The sequence below is a fragment of the Thalassophryne amazonica genome, chromosome 6 (genome assembly GCF_902500255.1).
Source record: "Thalassophryne amazonica chromosome 6, fThaAma1.1, whole genome shotgun sequence".
Lineage (NCBI taxonomy): Eukaryota > Metazoa > Chordata > Actinopteri > Batrachoidiformes > Batrachoididae > Thalassophryne > Thalassophryne amazonica.
The window spans coordinates 116,434,390-116,454,054 of record NC_047108.1 but is presented as its reverse complement, the minus strand read 5'-3'; the positions used below and the strand labels follow the sequence as shown (position 1 = coordinate 116,454,054).

At 39.5% G+C, this 19,665-nt stretch overlaps 1 protein-coding gene across 1 annotated transcript in view; it reads left to right on the top strand.

Moving 5' to 3' along the window:
- Window positions 1-19,665, top strand: part of LOC117512968 (thymocyte selection-associated high mobility group box protein TOX-like) — a 255,724-nt gene that overhangs the window by 219,140 nt on the left and 16,919 nt on the right. The gene's annotated exons all lie outside the window — the stretch shown is intronic.

Sequence of the window (19,665 nt, the reverse complement as noted above, 5' to 3'; positions counted from 1 at the left end):
TATATATATATATATATATATATATATATATATATATATATATAATATTAGGGCTGGGCAACGTTAACGCGCTAACGTTGCGTTAATTATTGACGTCATTATCGCTGACAATTTTGTTCCTCCCCTTAACGCTGCAGGGTTTTTTTTTTTAGCCTTTTATGACTGTTGCTCGTTGCCTTTTATTTTGAAAGTGTCAGTCGGGAGCGAGCTTATGTTGCTGCTTCCTGCTGATAGCTGAGTTCACACAGACAACGACACAAGGATCGACAAAAGTACAGGCTATGCAATGCACAACAAAACAAAATGCAGAAAGATGCTGAACTTCTGAATGGACATTTTCGGTACAAAGTTCTACAGGATCAGGCCCGGATCCAGACCGGTTTGGACCGATGCAGCTGCATCGGTCAAATTTTTTTTATGCATCGTTCGTCATCGGTAAAAAAAAAAATTTGAATAATCCCGAATAGTGCCGAACGTGTCCCCGCGGTGAATACAGCTTTTCGGTGGTTTTCATATCAACCTATAGTCCGTAAATTATACGGATTTTTCCGAGTTTCAGAGTCATACGACGTACAAATAAAGTCGGATATTCAGGGTTTGGTCTATAATCAACCGTTTCTGCAGCGCGGCTCCACTTTGAAACCATGAACCATTGAAGCAATGCTTTGATCCAGTAGCTCGTTGGTTCTTTGATTCACTGCTCTTCAGAAACGGCAAGTCCACTTCTTAACCCCTCTCAAAGCCATTAAAATATCGTCAGTCACTTTTGTGTGGATTAAAGTCACTAACTGGGACTCTTGTCTTGTTGCTGTCAAGAAACGAGAATCGTCCTCCGTTCCGTTCACACAGCTCGAAACTAATAACTTCAAAATGAATCGCCGCTTTAAATAAAATGACACCTCTTTCCAAACGTTGTAATATAGATAAGAAACTACAATCGACTAAAACGTTTTTTTCCTCCCAAAACGAAACGTGCTGTATTTTCTTTTCATATTACATTCTGAAGTGAAGCACAGCAGCTGTAAGAGCTCAGCCTCAGATATATGGAAACACATTCATGCCAATAATGCCTGAAAGGAAATGCTTTTGACAAAAACTACAGATTTTGTTTATTCCTATTTATGTCCAGAGATCAAGGATTCACCATGTAGAGTTCATTATGTCCAAAGTTTAAGGATCCAGTGACCAATTTCATATTTATTTACTTTAAGACTCAATAAAATGTTCAATTTCAGTTCAATTTAATCAGCTTATAAAGTGCCAAATCACAACAAAATCTGAATATACTAAAACAAATACAATTGTACACATATCAAATTGTGGTATGTGTACAATTGTGACATATTTGTTTTAGTATATTTAGTCATGGACATGAATATTGTTACCTGCTGGACTGTTTCTAATTTTGATTGGTATCAATGGAAAATGTCTTCTGTGAACTGTCTGTATCTCAATATATATAGATTCAGGTATAATTGAAAGATTTGGGCAATAAATTTGATCCTGTTTAGTCAATCTTTGTTATAGTGTTGTTGTTTTTTTTACATCATATTTATACAAATAAGAAGTGTTCACTATGGTCCATGAAGTATAATAAATATATTAAAAGAAGTGTGACAGTGTATGTTGCACACGAATAAAAGAATGAGGATTACTGAATAACAAGACACGTATGATTTTTATTTTATCATTGGGCATCTGTCAGATTTTCACTCTGGATCCAGCCCTGAGGATGGTGCATTGGAGAAAAGCAAAGTTATCTGTAATCATTGCAACGCAGAATTTGCGTTTCACCGAAGCTATACAAGTCTCAGGTACCACCTCAATGGTTACTGTTTTTTATTTATTTATTTTTACAGATTCTCATTTTGATATGAAACAGGATAACAAATGACCTGCCAGTGGTTTTATATTTGCTTTCATTAGAGTGTTTCAGTTGAAATGTACATTTTCAAATATATGCAACATTTATTTACATTTTCAAATAAAACTGTGCTTTTAAGCGGCTTTTGAATTCATTTTTGGGTTTCACATATACCATGCGATTAATCATGATTAATCACAAAGTCATTGAGTTAATGCGATTAAGATTTTTTATGTTTGCCCACCCCTAATATATATACATATATATATATCTTGCTCTTACAAGTTTTGGATGTTGAACTCAACTTTGGGTTCAACATCCAAAACTTATAAGAGCTCTTTATGTTAAAGAGAGGTAGCAAGTGGACATAACTAAACGCAGCTGCAATGTTTTAGAGTGTACAAAACTTTGCACACATATGTGACTTCTGAAATGTTCCAAATGAGAGCCAGTTTACAAAATGGCAACCATTGGTGTGAGCTCATTAGGGATAAGGTCAAATATATATGTATTTTTTTCCTCCCCCACTCCAATATCAAGCAGTCTTTCCACACATACATGAGTGAGTTCTTAAACTTCCCAGGCAACATCAAATTTAAAAAAGAGCAGTCATTTGGGTCAAGAATGAAAATTTAAGGGTTTTTGTTTTTTTGTTTTGAAACTTCTCTTTGCACCAGACGCAGCTCACATATGGAGGTGGGTTCTGAAATTGCACAGGCAAGATCAAATTTGCCCAAGGTCAGTCTTTGGGGTCAAAGTCAAGTCTGTCTGCCTTTCTATTTGTTGGTCTGCTGTTCCCACCTGCTGATTTGTACCAAACCTGCTATGTTAATGAGGTCTGGCCCCGAAATTGGCTTTTAAGAGTTTATTTTGTCAAAGGTCAAGGAATTTGATTTTCAACCCCATTTGGACCAGATGTGGCACACAGGTGGATTCTGGATTTGCCCCGGAAAGATCAGCCAGAGGTCAGTCATTTGGGTGAATGTCATGGTCATGTGGTTCAAATGTCAGGTTGCCATGACAACTGTCTCCATGCCCACAGATACCATTAGAGGGTTATTTTAACAGTAGTAGTATGTTGTAACTTGTGTATTTATTTGTAAAACCAGTGTGAACTAATGAATGCTGCTGTCTGTAGTTCAGACATCAACTTGCAGCTCATCTGTGGTTGGCAACGTGATTTCACCTTTTTAAAACCACTGACTTTGTAGTCAGTCATGAAAGGTGCATGCACCACAATATCTCTGCAGCCTGATGTATTTGTAGCACCACGAAAATTTCAGGAAGCCCCTTCCCGCTTCAGGCTGCGAGCTTTGCCTGGTGTTGAAATTTGCTAAAATTTTTTACATCCGGCATCTTGAAATGACATTATTCTCACTGCCATTCTAACGCTGCCCATTTATCTATTTATAACCCCACAAAGGCTTCGGAGTCCGTAACAGCTGCACTAATCCGCTCTCCTCTCTGGTGTGCTGGCGTGGAGAGGAAAGGCCTCGTACTCTTCAAGAGATCTATTCCAGCACATTTTGCAAAATTATCCCTACTGGATTTTCTGCGCTTGGATTTGGAGCTCTCGTCTGAGACAATGTCAAGTTTTTAAAACAATGGTTGATAGCGATGTGTTTGACACTGAGGCCAACGCTGTGAATCATCTGTTAAATCTTTGCCAGTGAATTTTGAAATCAGTGTGGAGCCATAAATGGGACCTGGTGTGTCTGCAAATGTGGATGATGTTTAAGAATTTGTTCCCAGAGTTACACACAGCCTGTAAAGTGGCTTTATGATCAAAGGGTCGTAGGTTCAGAAGAACAACCCTAGATGGGACAGAGCTCTATTAATCAATCAATTTTTTTATATAGCGCCAAATCACAACAAACAGTTGCCCCAAGGTGCTTTATATTGTAAGGCAAGGCCATACAATAATTATGTAAAACCCCAACGGTCAGTTTTGCAGTTTTTCAGTTTTATCTGAGTTTAAAAGCAGGAAATTAGAGGTCATCCATGTCTTTATGTCTGTAAGACAATCCTGCAGTTTAGCTAATTGGTGTGTGTCCTCTGGCTTCATGGATAGATAAAGCTGGATATCATCTGCGTAACAATGAAAATTTAAGCAATACCGTCTAATAATACTAATACTAATACTATAATATTAATAATGCCTTCTGTTCATGATTTTCTTTTTTACATATCTTTGAGAGGTATTTTTTAGTCTTTATGTCCCCCTGCTGCCCGAAAAAAGTATCTACAGATGGATATAGTGGTAGTGCTACATACACATGACACGACACATCTAATTTGCGTATTACGTATTTTTCATGGTCAGGGAGTACAAAATCATATTTTGGCTCTATTATATCACTTGAGAAGCACCCGCTTGGTACCAAATGACTTTAATATTTAAGTCATCTACCTTCACGGTATCTTGTTTTAGCAACCGAGAACTAGGAGCAGGAAATGAGGAAACAGAGAGAGAAACACACAACAAAGGTTGCCCTGTCCAGGATTCCAGCCTTTCAGTCTAGCAATAAGCACCAGAACCTGTCATCTACCAACACACCAGCTTTGTGTTTGGCGGTAGAGTGCCTTAATTGAGAGAGTGGCGACATGACGAGTCAAAAAAACCCCAAAAAACAGTCACGTGACTCGTGCTGCCATCCTGGGTTCAAAATAGTGTTCACTGTTAATCTGTCTGCATGTAAATCCAGCTATTTTATTTATTTATTCGCTGAGAATGCCAGGTTGTTGTGCATTTGGAGGCACAAATAGATACAACAAGGGCTTCAAGATGTACAGATTCCCTTCAGTCCAAACACAAGAAAAATTTGGGAAAATAAAGTCAGCTGTGTGGGATGGAAGCAACTTCATTATCAAAGCTTTGAGAGGTAAATTTACCAGATATTCACTGTCAGCAGACAAAAAAAAGTCCTTGTCCCTACAAAGTTTTTGTATTGTTTTCCATGAAAGTCCAGCAAGGTATACGAGGTCTGTCCGTAAAGTATCGTACCTTTTTATTTTTTTCAAAAACTATATGGATTTCATTCATATGTTTTTACGTCAGACATGCTTGAACCCTCGTGCGCATGCGTGAGTTTTTCCACGCCTGTCGGTGACGTCATTCGCCTGTGAGCACGCCTTGTGGAAGGAGTGGTCCCGCCCCCTCGTCGGATTTTCATTGTCTGGAAATGGCGGAATGAAAAGGACTTTTTTTCCATCAGAATTTTTTCAGAAGCTGTTAGAGACTGGCACCTGGAAACCATTTGAAAAATTTATCTGGCTTTCAGTGAAAATTTTACGGGCTTCACAGAGAATAAGGACTTTAACTACAGGTTTAAGGACCCCTTTAAAGGACGGTCGGTGCGCCGCGCTGCGAGCTGCGACGACGCGGCACAAACCACTGGATCATTTCTAAGCTGATGGCTCTGTGGATACGAGACCGTCGGGTGCTCTTTCTCTGGTTATCACAAGACCTGGACATCAGCCATTTTCCGGCAGATTTCACTTTTAACAAGAGATTTTGTCATGGAAAGCCGCGCGGAGGCTTCGCGCGTCACGACCGATTCGCTGATGAAGCGAGACAAAGGAACACCTCCGCTTCGGCGTGTTAGAGGACAAGTTGGGACATGTCTGTCTCGGCTTTCAGTGCTTACCAGTCGAGTGTGCACGCTGATTACAAATGGATCAGAAAAGTCCACAACTTTACAGCACAAAGTCGTAAAAGAGGAAATTGTTCAGCTTACCTTAGATTTGGAGGTGATGATTGTAGAAAGAAAAGCTTGTTGAGGGTCAAATTAGTGCAGAACAAAGTATAATTCAGAGACGGAGAACTTTAAAACTGTCATGCACGTCATTGTATGACACAGAGTTACAGAGCTGCAGCTGCATAAATCAAGCTTTAAATTAATTAAATAAATCATCATAAATTGTAAATTTATGTAAATTTGATAGCTTAATGATTTTTATATTTATTTTGATAGACCTGTACCTGGATGTGTTGCTGTATGTGGTTAAATGATTTTTTTTTAAATGTTGAAAACATTAAAGGTTCTTTCAGTAGTTCAGCGCAGTTGTAACCAAAATGGTGCCATGTTCTGAGTTGACGCCACTCTCTGTATTAAGGCACACTATTTGGTGGCTGTGCTCAATATGGTGATGTGCAGCACCGGCACACACTCCCAGACCTGACTTCAGCGTTATACAAATTAAATATGAGTATAAAATGCAAAAAGGAAAGTGGATCACATACATATCTCCTTATAATGTTATACACCCTCACTGGCCACTTTATTAGGTACACCTGTTCAGTTGCTTGTTAACACAAATAGTTAATCAGCCAATCACATGGCAGTAATTCTGTACATTTAGGCATCTGGACGTGGTGAAGACGACTTGAAGAAGTTCAAACTGAGCATCAGAATGGGGATTTAAGTGACATTGAAGGTGGCATCGTTGATGGTACCAGACCAGTTGATCTGAGTATTTCAGAAACAGCTGATCTACCAGGAGTTTCAGCCACAACCAACTCTAGGGTTTACAGAGAACAGTCCAAAAAAGAGGATATCCAGTGAGCAGCAGTTGTTTGGACGAAAATGCCTTGTTTATGTCAGAGGTCAGAGGAGAATGGACAGACTGGTTGAATGGGCGACTGTGACGCCATCATGCCAATATGGACCAACATCTCTGAGGAATATTTCCAACACCTTGTTGAATCTATGCCACGAAGAATTAAGGCAGTTCTAAAGGCAAAAAGGGGCCCAACTCAGTACAAGCATGGTGTACCTAATAAAGTGGCCGGTGCATGTATGTAACTTAATATGTGTATAAATAACAAAAATAAATAAAAATCCATTTTTGTCCATTGAAGTAAGTTTATATGAGATGATCCATGATTTAAATGTTGCATTTTTTAAAAATTTATTTAACTAACTATTTTCCAGAAATGATATTTGTTCTGTTCTGAGAGGGCCTCGTGTGCTCCTACATGTTTACAGCTGTATAAAATCAGCGGAACACGACGTGCACTGTGCACGTGGTCAGCATTCACATTCCGTTCAGGATCCTCCTGTTTAATGTTCGTCAGTGACCAGCGGCGTAAAGACGCAGTGTGTCTGTTCATCACCTCTGAGCACTTCTTGTTTGTTTTTATGGCTTTTGAAATTGACGCTGCGCTCTTCGCTTGTGATGATGCGTATATATCTCAGCCGCTGTGATCAGGAGAACACTTTTATTATTACACTACCTGATTTGTTTTGTTGTTTTTTTTATTGTCCCATTTCCATGTCTCCTGAACCCTGTGAGTCTGAGCCTGTTCTTTTTGTTATCAGCGCTGCTCTCTCTCCATCACTCCACCTCCCTCACTTTTATCTCATCTCTCCACAGCAATTCTCTCTCCTTCCATTTTGCATCTCTCTCTCTCTCTTTTCCTCTCTTTGCTGTTTTGATAGTGACGCAGTTATCAGGCTGTCACTTCTAATCTTGTTGTGCCGGCGCAATTCCGTCCATTCAGAATTACAGCTATTTTCTCTCTCTTTCTCTCTCTCTCTCTCTGTCTCACACACCAGTAATACTGACAGAATGAGCGAGACCGACTGTTCAGTTGTTTTGTTGCTAAGCTGGTCACATTTGGTCTGATGGGTTTTTTTGTTTGTTTGTTTTTTCTGGGGTGCATTGATGCATGAAGGTTAGATGTTAAGTTTTGAATTGAAAGAGGATCATTTTCTAATCACCAGCGCGGTCATTAGTCACGTTACTGATCCTGACCAGAGAAAACACAGTTGACTTTGTGGTTCTTCTCTCTGCATGTTGTCAGTTTGGGTGATTTGACCGAAGTTGGTCACTCTGTTGGCAGGAGGTGATCCGGATCACCTCCAAATTTTAATGGAGTCTTCCATGGCCCAGTATCTTTCTGTGGTGAAACTTTAGTCAAAATCCATGCAGTAGTTTTGACGTAATCCTGCTAACTGATAACATGCTAACAGATTTTATTACATCTTTGGCGGACGTAATAACCGTATTTTCTGGAGTATAAATCACTCACTCACCTTCAGCCGCTTATCCAAGATGGGGTCGCGGGAAAGGATAAATCACACGATAAAAAAAAATGCCTCTTGAACTGGAAAAATCCGTACATAAGTCACACTGGAGTATAAGTTGCACATTTTTTCTGTATTATCAGCTCTTTAATTTGGGATTTTGTGCATTGTTGTAGTGTACTTTCTATTCATTAGCATTTATTCTTGTAAAAGTTTATTTTGTTTAGTGCTTTGATTCCTACAAAAGTCCAACATAAATAGTCATTTTTATTATTATCATTAAGAAACAATATGATTTTTTTTATTTATTTTATATATATATATATATATATATATATATATATATATATATATATATATATATATATATATATATATACACTCATAAGATGCACCAGAGTATAAATCACAGGACCTCCAAAACTTGTAAAACAAACAAACAAAAACACAACTTATTCTCTGGAAAATACAGTAATTAGGATTGTACTGTTCTGAATTTTGTATTTGAAAGCTGTAGTCAGTGCCGGGTTTGTTCTTGTTGTTTGTCCTTTTAAAGTGATTATAAACCAATTCAACACTTGATATTTAATTAAACATAAACAGAGGGATTTTATAAACAACTGTATTCATCCATTAATAAATTGGTCAATTTGAAGAGATCTGTAAACAGAATTTGTTAATACATGAATTATAAATTAGATTGATTAACATACAAATAGGAGAAATAAATGACTCCATTAACAAACACATTTGACATCACAGCATTTAATTGGGAAATGGAAGATGTTTTTTTTTTCCTTTTTCTTCTAGTAGCATTTTTGTTTACTGGCTGGTTTTCTTTTTTCTGCCTTCACCACTTACATTATCCTTTCATCCCTGCTGTGAAAGAACTGGGCTAATCAGGCGAGAGATGATAAAAGCACGCTGACCGAAGCACTTGTTCCATTCTGGGATAAACATCAAGTAATGAATCATTTCATAGCCATGTCCACGACTCCATGGGCCCCCATTTGGTCCTCCATACTTTAAAGTGTTGCTGAAAATGTCTCATTTTTTCCAGCAGTGTAAATGTGATTTTTAGAGATTTTGCATTTAGCAGGAAAAAACTGAAAAGGAACTATTCTGCCTGTTCTGATCTCGCCATGGTTTCAAATGTGTGAGCATCTGACTGTGTAAATATTTTTTAAATGCCATTTGTGTCTGTTGAAAGCAGTTGTTCCCAGCATTTCTTCCTTTGAAAAATTTGCCACACAACACCCCATCATGACAAAATGAAAACAAAAAAGTTTTTTGTTGTTGTTTTGCAAATTTATAAAAAAAAATTAAAACCTAAGAAATCACATGTACATAAATATTCACATTTATAGTAGAGAAGCTTGATCTTCGATTGGACTGGGTTGCTTGAAGCGAGGACGTTTCGCTTCAAATCACAGAAGCTTCCACAGCTAAAATTGCTTGCTCGCATCAAGCAACCCAGTCCAGTCGACGAGTCAAGCTTCTCTACTATGGAAACCACCTGGACAACTGAGAGCCTTCACAGAAACGTTCACAACATTTACTCAGTACTTTGTTGATACACCTTTGGCAGCAATTCCAGCCTCAAGTCTTCTTGAATATGATGGCAAAGGTTTGGTGCACCTATCTTTGGGCAGTTTTGTCCATTCCTCTTTGCAGCACCTCTCAAGCTCATCAGGTTGGATGGGTAGCATCGGTGCACAAATATTTTCAGATCTCTCCAGAGATGTTCAATCAGATTCAAGTCTGCTTTGACTTCATGCTTGGTTTGTGCTCTGACATTCACTGTCAACTGTGGGACCATATATGTAGACAGGTGTGTGTCTTTGCAAATCCTATCCAATCAACTGAATCTACCCCAGCTGTAAAAACATCTCAAGAATGATGAGTGGAAACAGGATGCACCTGAGCTCAATTTTCAGCTTCATGGCAAAGGCTGTGAATACTTATGTACATGTGATTTCTCAGTTTTTTTGTTTTTAATAAATTTGCCAAAAAAAATTCACATTGTCATTATGAGGTATTGCGTGTAGAATTTTGAGGAAAAAATGTTTTTCATGCATTTTAAAGCTGTTTTATACACACACACACACACACACACATATATATATATATATATATATATATATATATATATATATATATATATATATATATATATATATATATATATATATATTACCTGTTTGTGGTGAAATGTCCCTGAATGGGCAGCACGGTGGCTTAGTGGTTAGCACTGTTGTCTCACAGCGAGAAGGTCATGGGTTCAATTACCTTGGCCTTTCTGTGTGGAGTTTGCATGTTCTCCACGTGTTTGCGTGGGTTTCCTCCGGGTGCTCCGGTTTCCTCCCACATCCAAAGACATGCGGGTTAGGTGGATTGGGATCTTTAAATTGTCTGTAGGTGTGGGTGTGTCTGTGTTTGTTTGTCTATTTGTGGCCTTGCGACAGACTGGAGTCCTGTCCTGGGTGTACCCCGCCTCGCGCTCTATGGCTGCTGGGATAGGCTCCAGCCCCCCGCGACCCTTAAATGGACTAAGCGGTAGAAGATGAATCAAATCAAATCAATTTTATTTATATAGCGCCAAATCACAACAAACAGCTGCCCCAAGGTGCTCCACATTGTAAGGCAAGGCCATACAATAATTACGGAAAAACCCCAACGGTCAAAACGATCCCCTGTGAGCAAGCACTTGGCGACAGTGGGAAGGAAAAACTCCCTTTTAACAGGAAGAAACCTCCAGCAGACCCAGGCTCAGGGAGGGGCAGTCTTCTGCTGGGACTGGTTGGGGCTGAGGGAGAGAACCAGGAAAAAGACATGCTGTGGAGGGGAGCAGAGATCAATCACTAATGATTAAATGCAGAGTGGTGCATACAGAGCAAAAAGAGAAAGAAACACTCAGTGCATCATGGGAACCCCCCAGCAGTCTAAGTCTATAGCAGCATAACTAAGGGATGGTTCAGGGTCACCTGATCCAGCCCTAACTATAAGCTTTAGCAAAAAGGAAAGTTTTAAGCCTAATCTTAAAAGTAGAGAGGGTGTCTGTCTCCCTGATCTGAATTGGGAGCTGGTTCCACAGGAGAGGAGCCTGAAAGCTGAAGGCTCTGCCTCCCATTCTACTCTTACAAACCCTAGGAACTACAAGTAAGCCTGCAGTCTGAGAGCGAAGCGTTCTATTGGGGTGATATGGTACTATGAGGTCCCTAAGATAAGATGGGACCTGATTATTCAAAACCTTATAAGTAAGAAGAAGAATTTTAAATTCTATTCTAGAATTAACAGGAAGCCAATGAAGAGAGGCCAATATGGGTGAGATATGCTCTCTCTTTCTAGTCCCTGTTAGTACTCTAGCTGCAGCATTTTGAATTAACTGAAGGCTTATCAGGGAACTTTTAGGACAACCTGATAATAATGAATTACAATAGTCCAGCCTAGAGGAAATAAATGCATGAATTAGTTTTTCAGCATCACTCTGAGACAAGACCTTTCTAATTTTAGAGATATTGCGCAAATGAAAAAAGCAGTCCTACATATTTGTTTAATATGCGCATTGAATGACATATCCTGATCAAAAATGACTCCAAGATTTCTCACAGTATTACTAGAGGTCAGGGTAATGCCATCCAGAGTAAGGATCTGGTTAGACACAATGTTTCTAAGATTTGTGGGGCCAAGTACAATAACTTCAGTTTTATCTGAGTTTAAAAGCAGGAAATTAGAGGTCATCCATGTCTTTATGTCTGTAAGACAATCCTGCAGTTTAGCTAATTGGTGTGTGTCCTCTGGCTTCATGGATAGATAAAGCTGGGTATCATCTGCGTAACAATGAAAATTTAAGCAATGCCGTCTAATAATAAGGGAAACATGTATAAACTGAATAAAATTGGTCCTAGCACAGAACCTTGTGGAACTCCATAATTAACCTTAGTCTGTGAAGAAGATTCCCCATTTACATGAACAAATTGTAATCTATTAGATAAATATGATTCAAACCACTGCAGCGCAGTGCCTTTAATACCTATGGCATGCTCTAATCTCTGTAATAAAATTTTATGGTCAACAATATCAAAAGCAGCACTGAGGTCTAACAGAACAAGCACAGAGATGAGTCCACTGTCTGAGGCCATAAGAAGATCATTTGTAACCTTCACTAATGCTGTTTCTGTACTATGATGAATTCTAAAACCTGACTGAAACTCTTCAAATAGACCATTCCTCTGCAGATGATCAGTTAGCTGTTTTACAACTACCCTTTCAAGAATTTTTGAGAGAAAAGGAAGGTTGGAGATTGGCCTATAATTAGCTAAGATAGCTGGGTCAAGTGATGGCTTTTTAAGTAATGGTTTAATTACTGCCACCTTAAAAGCCTGTGGTACATAGCCAACTAATAAAGATAGACTGAGCATATTTAAGATCGAAGCATTAATTAATGGTAGGGCTTCCTTGAGCAGCCTGGTAGGAATGGGGTCTAACAGACATGTTAACGGTTTGGAGGAAGTAACTAATGAAAATAACTCAGACAGGACAATCGGAGAGAAAGAGTCTAACCAAATCCCGGCATCACTGAAAGCAGCCAAAGATAACGATACGTCTTTGGGATGGTTATGAGTATTTTTTTTTTCTCTAATAGTTAAAATTTTATTAGCAAAGAAAGTCATGAAGTCATTACTAGTTAAAGTTAAAGGAATACTCGGCTCAATAGAGCTCTGACTCTTTGTCAGCCTGGCTACAGTGCTGAAAAGAAACCTGGGGTTGTTCTTATTTTCTTCAATTAGTGATGAGTAGTAAGATGTCCTAGCTTTACGGAGGGCTTTTTTATAGAGCAACAGACTCTTTTTCCAGGCTAAGAGAAGATCTTCTAAATTAGTGAGACGCCATTTCCTCTCCAACTTACGGGTTATCTGCTTTAAGCTGCGAGTTTGTGAGTTATACCACGGAGTCAGGCACTTCTGATTTAAAGCTCTCTTTTTCAGAGGAGCTACAGCATCCAAAGTTGTCTTCAATGAGGATGTAAAACTATTGACGAGATACTCTATCTCACTTACAGAGTTTAGGTAGCTACTCTGCACGGTGTTGGTATATGGCATTAGAGAACATAAAGAAGGAATCATATCCTTAAACCTAGTTACAGCGCTTTCTGAAAGACTTCTAGTGTAATGAAACTTATTCCCCACTGCTGGGTAGTCCATCAGAGTAAATGTAAATGTTATTAAGAAATGATCAGACAGAAGGGAGTTTTCAGGGAATACTGTTAAGTCTTCAATTTCCATACCATAAGTCAGAACAAGATCTAAGATATGATTAAAGTGGTGGGTGGACTCATTTACATTTTGAGCAAAGCCAATTGAGTCTAATAATAGATTAAATGCAGTGTTGAGGCTGTCATTCTCAGCATCTGTGTGGATGTTAAAATCGCCCACTATAATTATCTTATCTGAGCTAAGCACTAAGTCAGACAAAAGGTCCGAAAATTCACAGAGAAACTCACAGTAACGACCAGGTGGACGATAGATAATAACAAATAAAACTGGTTTTTGGGACTTCCAATTTGGATGGACAAGACTAAGAGTCAAGCTTTCAAATGAATTAAAGCTCTGTCTGGGTTTTTGATTAATTAATAAGCTGGAATGGAAGATTGAATGAATGAATGGCCCTGAATGGGGACGTCCATTTGAATTCAGTCACCAAAAAACACAATGTTAAAATTCTTCAGCTACCAGATGAGCTCCTAATAATAACATTTCAATTTAATTTCACATTGTGTGGAATACACATGTTTTTTCTGCCAGTGTTTTTCTGAAACAATGCGGTTTTCAAAGGCAGTCATTTTCAGTTGAAGGGGGAAACGTGGCTGTTGCTTAATGCTTTGATTCGTATCCATCAGACGGATGTGAACCTCATTAAATGTCCTAAACTTTCGGTTTGATACCCAAACAGCCACTAAATTATTTTTTCATGATTTGTTTCTCACCCGCTGCGTTCTTAACACCAAAAGCGCACTAATGTGGATTTTTATTTTAAAGGGGAACATTGGAAGCTGTTTTACATTTCTAAAATGCGACTTGATGAAACGCGCTCTGTCTCCCCCCAAAAAATGAAAGAGTCTCTTCAGTGTGCCACCGTGTCTCATACTTCAATCATTCTCATTACTGCATCGTAAATTGTGCACATAAAACGTCTGTCATTTTCTATAACAACAGTGTTTCTCATTATATATTAATGTCATTATTTCCTCTATTGCTACAGTCTATACGAATGGAAATTGAATTATTTTTCATTCCTTTGTGGCAACCAAGAAATCAGGTTAACTAACGTTCTACTGATTCTAATGGCATCAGGTCATCATTTCTCTCTCTCTGTCTCTCTCTCTCTCTCTCTCTCTTCTCAGCAGAGCAATTTCCATACAGAATCACATCCCAGATCAGGTGACCTGAATTTGACTCCCTGTCAAAGTCTTGCATGCAAACTGAAAATGTAGTAATGTTTGTTGCACCCGAGTACTTCAAACAGATGTGAACAGGTTTTCCTCCTTAAAATGTTGAGATTGCATTGTGTTATTGCTGTTGACGTGCCGAGGAGGTACATCCTGCCGAGATGTATGCATCCAATGTTTCTTCTTAATATATATAGTGTTCTAAGAAAGTGGGATTGAATTCCTTGTGATCTACAGATCAGAAAATATCCACAAATCCAGCATTGCAACAAGCAGTAAAATGGCACCAACATGAGATTTTAATTGGCCCAGGATTCGTTCACCATCCCATCTTTGACATGTTTGTCCGGAACTGCACAACTTTCCAACACTCCAGAGCAGTGGTTCCCAATCCTGCTACTTGGGACCCCAAACCATGGGCGGTGCAAAGGGGGTGCTAGGGGGCACTAGAGCTCCCCCTGGATTTGTCATAGCACCCCCAAGAAAATAATTCCTCATGTTTTTAAGGCCTGAAACACTGAAACCAAACTTCTGCTATACAATCATTTTCTTTTTCATTTTCAAAAAGTGTTCCATTCAATAAATATCACAGATCCAGTGAAACCGCATGAAAATGCTGTAGCACATATATCAGGCCTGTATGTGGCGCTGTAATACTTCTACAAATGGAGAAGAAGACACAGAGCTAAAACAAAAGTTAAAACTTTAGAAGCCGGCTCATGGATTAAATAAAGTATTTTAATCTAAACCTGTTGCGAGGATTCTTCATCACAGATGAAAACTGTTCTCCACATGACACCCTTGTTTTGGAAGATGATGTCTGGAAATGCGTTAATTTGTTATGATGGAAGTTACTTGTTAAGGGGTTTTTTTTTTTTTTTTTGATGAGTTTATAAAGACGTCCCTCAGCGTCTCTCTGCTCTGGGTGAGTTTCTCAGCTGGAGGATGCCAGCACTTTGTCCCACCACCAAGAAGAAGAAAAAAATAATAATATGCTTAATTAGACTGTTAAATTGCACTGTGAACAACATGTTAAAGAGGGCAATGACATCATCCTTTCAGTTTTCCACAGAATGACACTTATGGTATTTTCAGATTTATGTGATTAGATAAATATTCCACTCATAAAAGAAAATAAACATTCATCAACAGAACCGATTGTTTTACACAAGATGAGTGTAATGTGACGTTCAGTGACATCACATTCAACTATGTCATAATAATAATAAATTAAATTTATAATGCACCTTTCATTAATAAAAATCTTAAAGTGCTACAGGGAAAAATAAAACCAAGGATAAATAAGAGAATAAAAAATAAAATGTTAAGATAAAAACAGTCACCAGAATATAATAAATAAAATAATAAAATAGAATGAAAAGACTAAGATGCAACAGATTCAAATTATGGAGACCTGTGATAGGCCTGTCTAAACAGGTATGACTTGAGGCTTTTTTAAAAGCTTCCACAGTTTGTGGAGCCCTCTGATGGTCAGGGAGGGAGTTCCAAATATGAGGGGTAGCTGAACAGAAGGCCCTGTCTCCCATGGCGTGAAGTTTGGTGTGAGGGGGAGGGAGAAGATTAGTGTTGTATGAATGGAGGGGAGGATGTGTGGGGAGTGAGGAGGTCTTTGAGGTATGTGGGGGCATTGCCATGGATGCATTGGTGGGTGATGAGAGCAATCTTAAAATGGATTCTGTAGGTGATGGGGAGCCAATGAAAGGTGTAATATGCTCCTGTTTACATACTCTCATCAGAATTCTAGCTGCACTGTTTTGAATGTATTGAAGCCTTTGAAGGTTTTTCCAGAGATGCCAAAGAGCAACGAGTTACAGTTGTCAAGCCTAGAGGAGACAAAGGCATGGACGAGTTTTTCAACATCAATGATGATGTCGTACTGCAGTGAGTGTAGTTTCAAATTGCTGAAATGGTTCAGTTTTTGCTGCCCAAGTATCCATGAGCGAAACTGGAAAGAAGTGAAGTCTGTGTCACCTAAAGAACTACCTGAGGAACAGCAGCAGGCACAGACAAACCAGTGACCCGGTGTCACTCCTGGCAATTATCCCTCAGAGAACACAGCCTCTGGACAGCAACCAAATCATTGATGCTTTTGATTTTAACCACAACAACAGGCGCATTGTGCTGTTTTTTATGAAGACATCAATGGTAGGCAGGGTTGGGTAGGATTACTTTGAAATGTAATCCAAAAGTAATCAGATTACAAGTAATCCAAATGTATGTACATACATACATACATGTAATCCACATGTATTCTTTCAAAGTAATCCTACCCAACCTTGATGGTAGGTAAAAGATTTTCTCTCTACCTGCCTTTAGCATTTTTTTCCCTGAGGCTATAGGCTACATGTGTAGGTCTGTGAATATTTGTACACAATCCACTCACTGGGCCTCATGTATCAACGTTGCGCACTTGTGGCGTAAATTTACGGTGTAAACTTGAAATACACCAAAGTCGCTGACATGTATCAAGCAGTGTGCACCTGCCCATTTCTGGCGTACGCCTGACGTGATCTTGATAAATGCGGCAGGTGGAAACAATCGTAATTATAATAAACACGCCCATAAATATTTAGACTCCGCTTCAGACACACCCTCATTTTACGACATGGAAGCCAGGAAGATGGCAATGAAAAAAAACTTCACCAATCACGACGCGTGCCAATAGAGCATCAAAAGCAGCCGTCGTATCAATTGTTTTGTAGTATATAATCAATAAAGTGTTACAGTGATCCCTCGTTAATCGCTGGAGTTACGTTCTAAAAAATAGCCTGAAATACGCGAAACCGCGACGTAGTCAGTGTTATTTTTTACAATTATTATAGATGTTTCAAAGCTGTAAAACCCCTCACTACACAGTTTATACACTTTCTCAATCAGGCTTGAACATTTTCTCACTTTTCTCTCATGTGTAGACACTCTCAAAGTTCAAACCTTAGTAGGAAAATAATACCAAACTGTTTTCAGGGCCAAACATTTGTTTGAGAAATAAAAATAGAAAGTTTTCCTATAAATAATTATGAAGGCATTTAGAACTAACAAATTAATTTTAACAATCAATGAACGAGGTCGGACACATAAGTAATTATTAATAGTGACTGACCAGTATTTCACAGATCGGGCCTCTGCGTCCTGGCGCTGCGCCTTTTTCCACTCACACCTGGCTGCAGCAGGTGTTTGTTTCCATGTGACAAACACAGTTATGGGTAGTTGTTGGCGCTCTTTTTCTTTTTTTTATAAACAGATACGCAGAACACAGAACACTGTAAAAAAAAAAGGCATGCAAAATTGGACTAAATACTCCGCGAGACTCCGAGGCCACGACAGGTGAACGGCGTTATAGCGAGGGACCACTGTATTCTCTTTTCACATGTCAATAATTCTTGACATGTGGATATTTGCTCACTCAATTAATAAGACACGCCTAATCTGTCAGATTTCTTTATTTTTTAAATGTATTTCTGTATTTATTTTATTGTGACAACCGAATGGAGACGACAAAACCTGATTATTATGTAGTATAATCAGGAAAGTGTTATTTATGTAACATATGCATTGATTTGTATAATGGCACTGTTTATCATGTTGATCATCTTCATTTTTATGTGGATTCCAGTGCTGGTTCATTTTGGTGTATAATTTACGCCACCTCTCGACCTGGTGTATATTTTCAGCGCAGCGTACGCCAACGACCACATTGATAAATGCCAAGTAGCGCAGCTGTTTTGGCGTACACCCCATATATGCTCAAATATCGCCGTACGCAACGTTGATACATGAGGCCCACTGGAAGCAGTGGGTAGCCACAGTCTGGCACCCTGCCACACTCCGGTGCCCGGGACCAACTCCAGATGTAGAGATGCTGCCTTGGTCAGGGGCAGAGAAAGGAACAGACCCTAAATAAGAATGTTTTGCTTTTTGATATGTCTGATTAATTGTTCCTGTGCTCTGCAAGAAAACCATGTGGTGAATGGACAATTTTCAAGTTGCACTGCCGAGACTTCCGGTTAGTGAGCCTCTCGCTCGCGTGTTTGGCGTCATTAGAAACAACAGCTTGTTATGACGCCTCGCAGCTAACCAATTGATTGTTATGGGCCAGTTACCATGTTTGTGAAGCATTGTTTGTTCTCCAAAAAAGCGAAATTTAAAAAGCGAAACAGTCTGCGAATCTGAGCGAAAAACAGAAGAGTGACGGACACCTGCTGAGGAGCTTCTGTCAGAGACTGTTTGTCAGTGTGGTCCCGGTGTGAGGCGAGTGCTGAACCCCTCACACCGGCCAGAGAGAGCGACAGCAGCTGGGCGAATAGCAAACTTCGACTGTGGGTGCGCACCCGCTGGGTCAACAGTCACTCCCGGATGTTATGACACCTCATGGAGTGGCTAACCAATTCATTGTCATGTCACCTCACAGAACGGCTAACTGATCAGATGTTATGACACCTTGCAGAGCGGCTAACTGATCCGTTGTTATGACACCTTGTGGAGTGGCTGACTGATCGAATGTTATGACGCCTCACAGAGCGGCTAACTGATCCGTTGTTATGACACCTTGTGGAGTGGCTAACTGATCGAATGTTATGACGCCTCACAGAGCGGCTAACTGGTCCATTGTTATGACGCCTCTTGGAGCGGCTTACTGATCGGCTATTATGATGCCTCATGGACCAGCTAACTGATCCGTTGTTATGACACCTTGTGGAGTGGCTGACTGATTGAATGTTATGATGCCTCATGGACCAGCTAACTGATCCGTTGTTATGACGCCTCTTGGAGCGACTTACCGATCAGTGACGCCTCATGGACCAGCTAACCGATCCGTTGTTAGGACGCCTCACGGAGCGGCTGACTCATTGAAGCTGGACGCTGGTTAAACGATGTCTCTGAAAGTCAACGTAAGTCCAGATTTCTTATTTTGTTTTGGCTTTGGTGTCCTTCGTTTACATTCGTTTACATTCATTCCTAGGAAAGTTCAACGACCAAAATAACATTCAGGGTGCAATGAACATGTTTTCACTCTTGTTTGATTTCTTTGTGCGAATGACATCGTTATTCAAGCATTCAAAAGCCGATTCCTACCTCCACACAACTCCAAACAGCAACCAGAAAGTTTCTTGACAGTTCTTGTTGTTGAACAAAACCGCGTCTCCCTAACCGGATAGAGTTGTGACGTCATCGCACACGAGCGTAGGCGCTGTTCTATCGTAGCTTGAAAATCCCCCATTGCGCACCACAGTGACCACTGAACAGAGACCAACTACAGCACAACAAAAAGCACCTGAACTTGCACTTGTCTTGTGTCAGTCGGC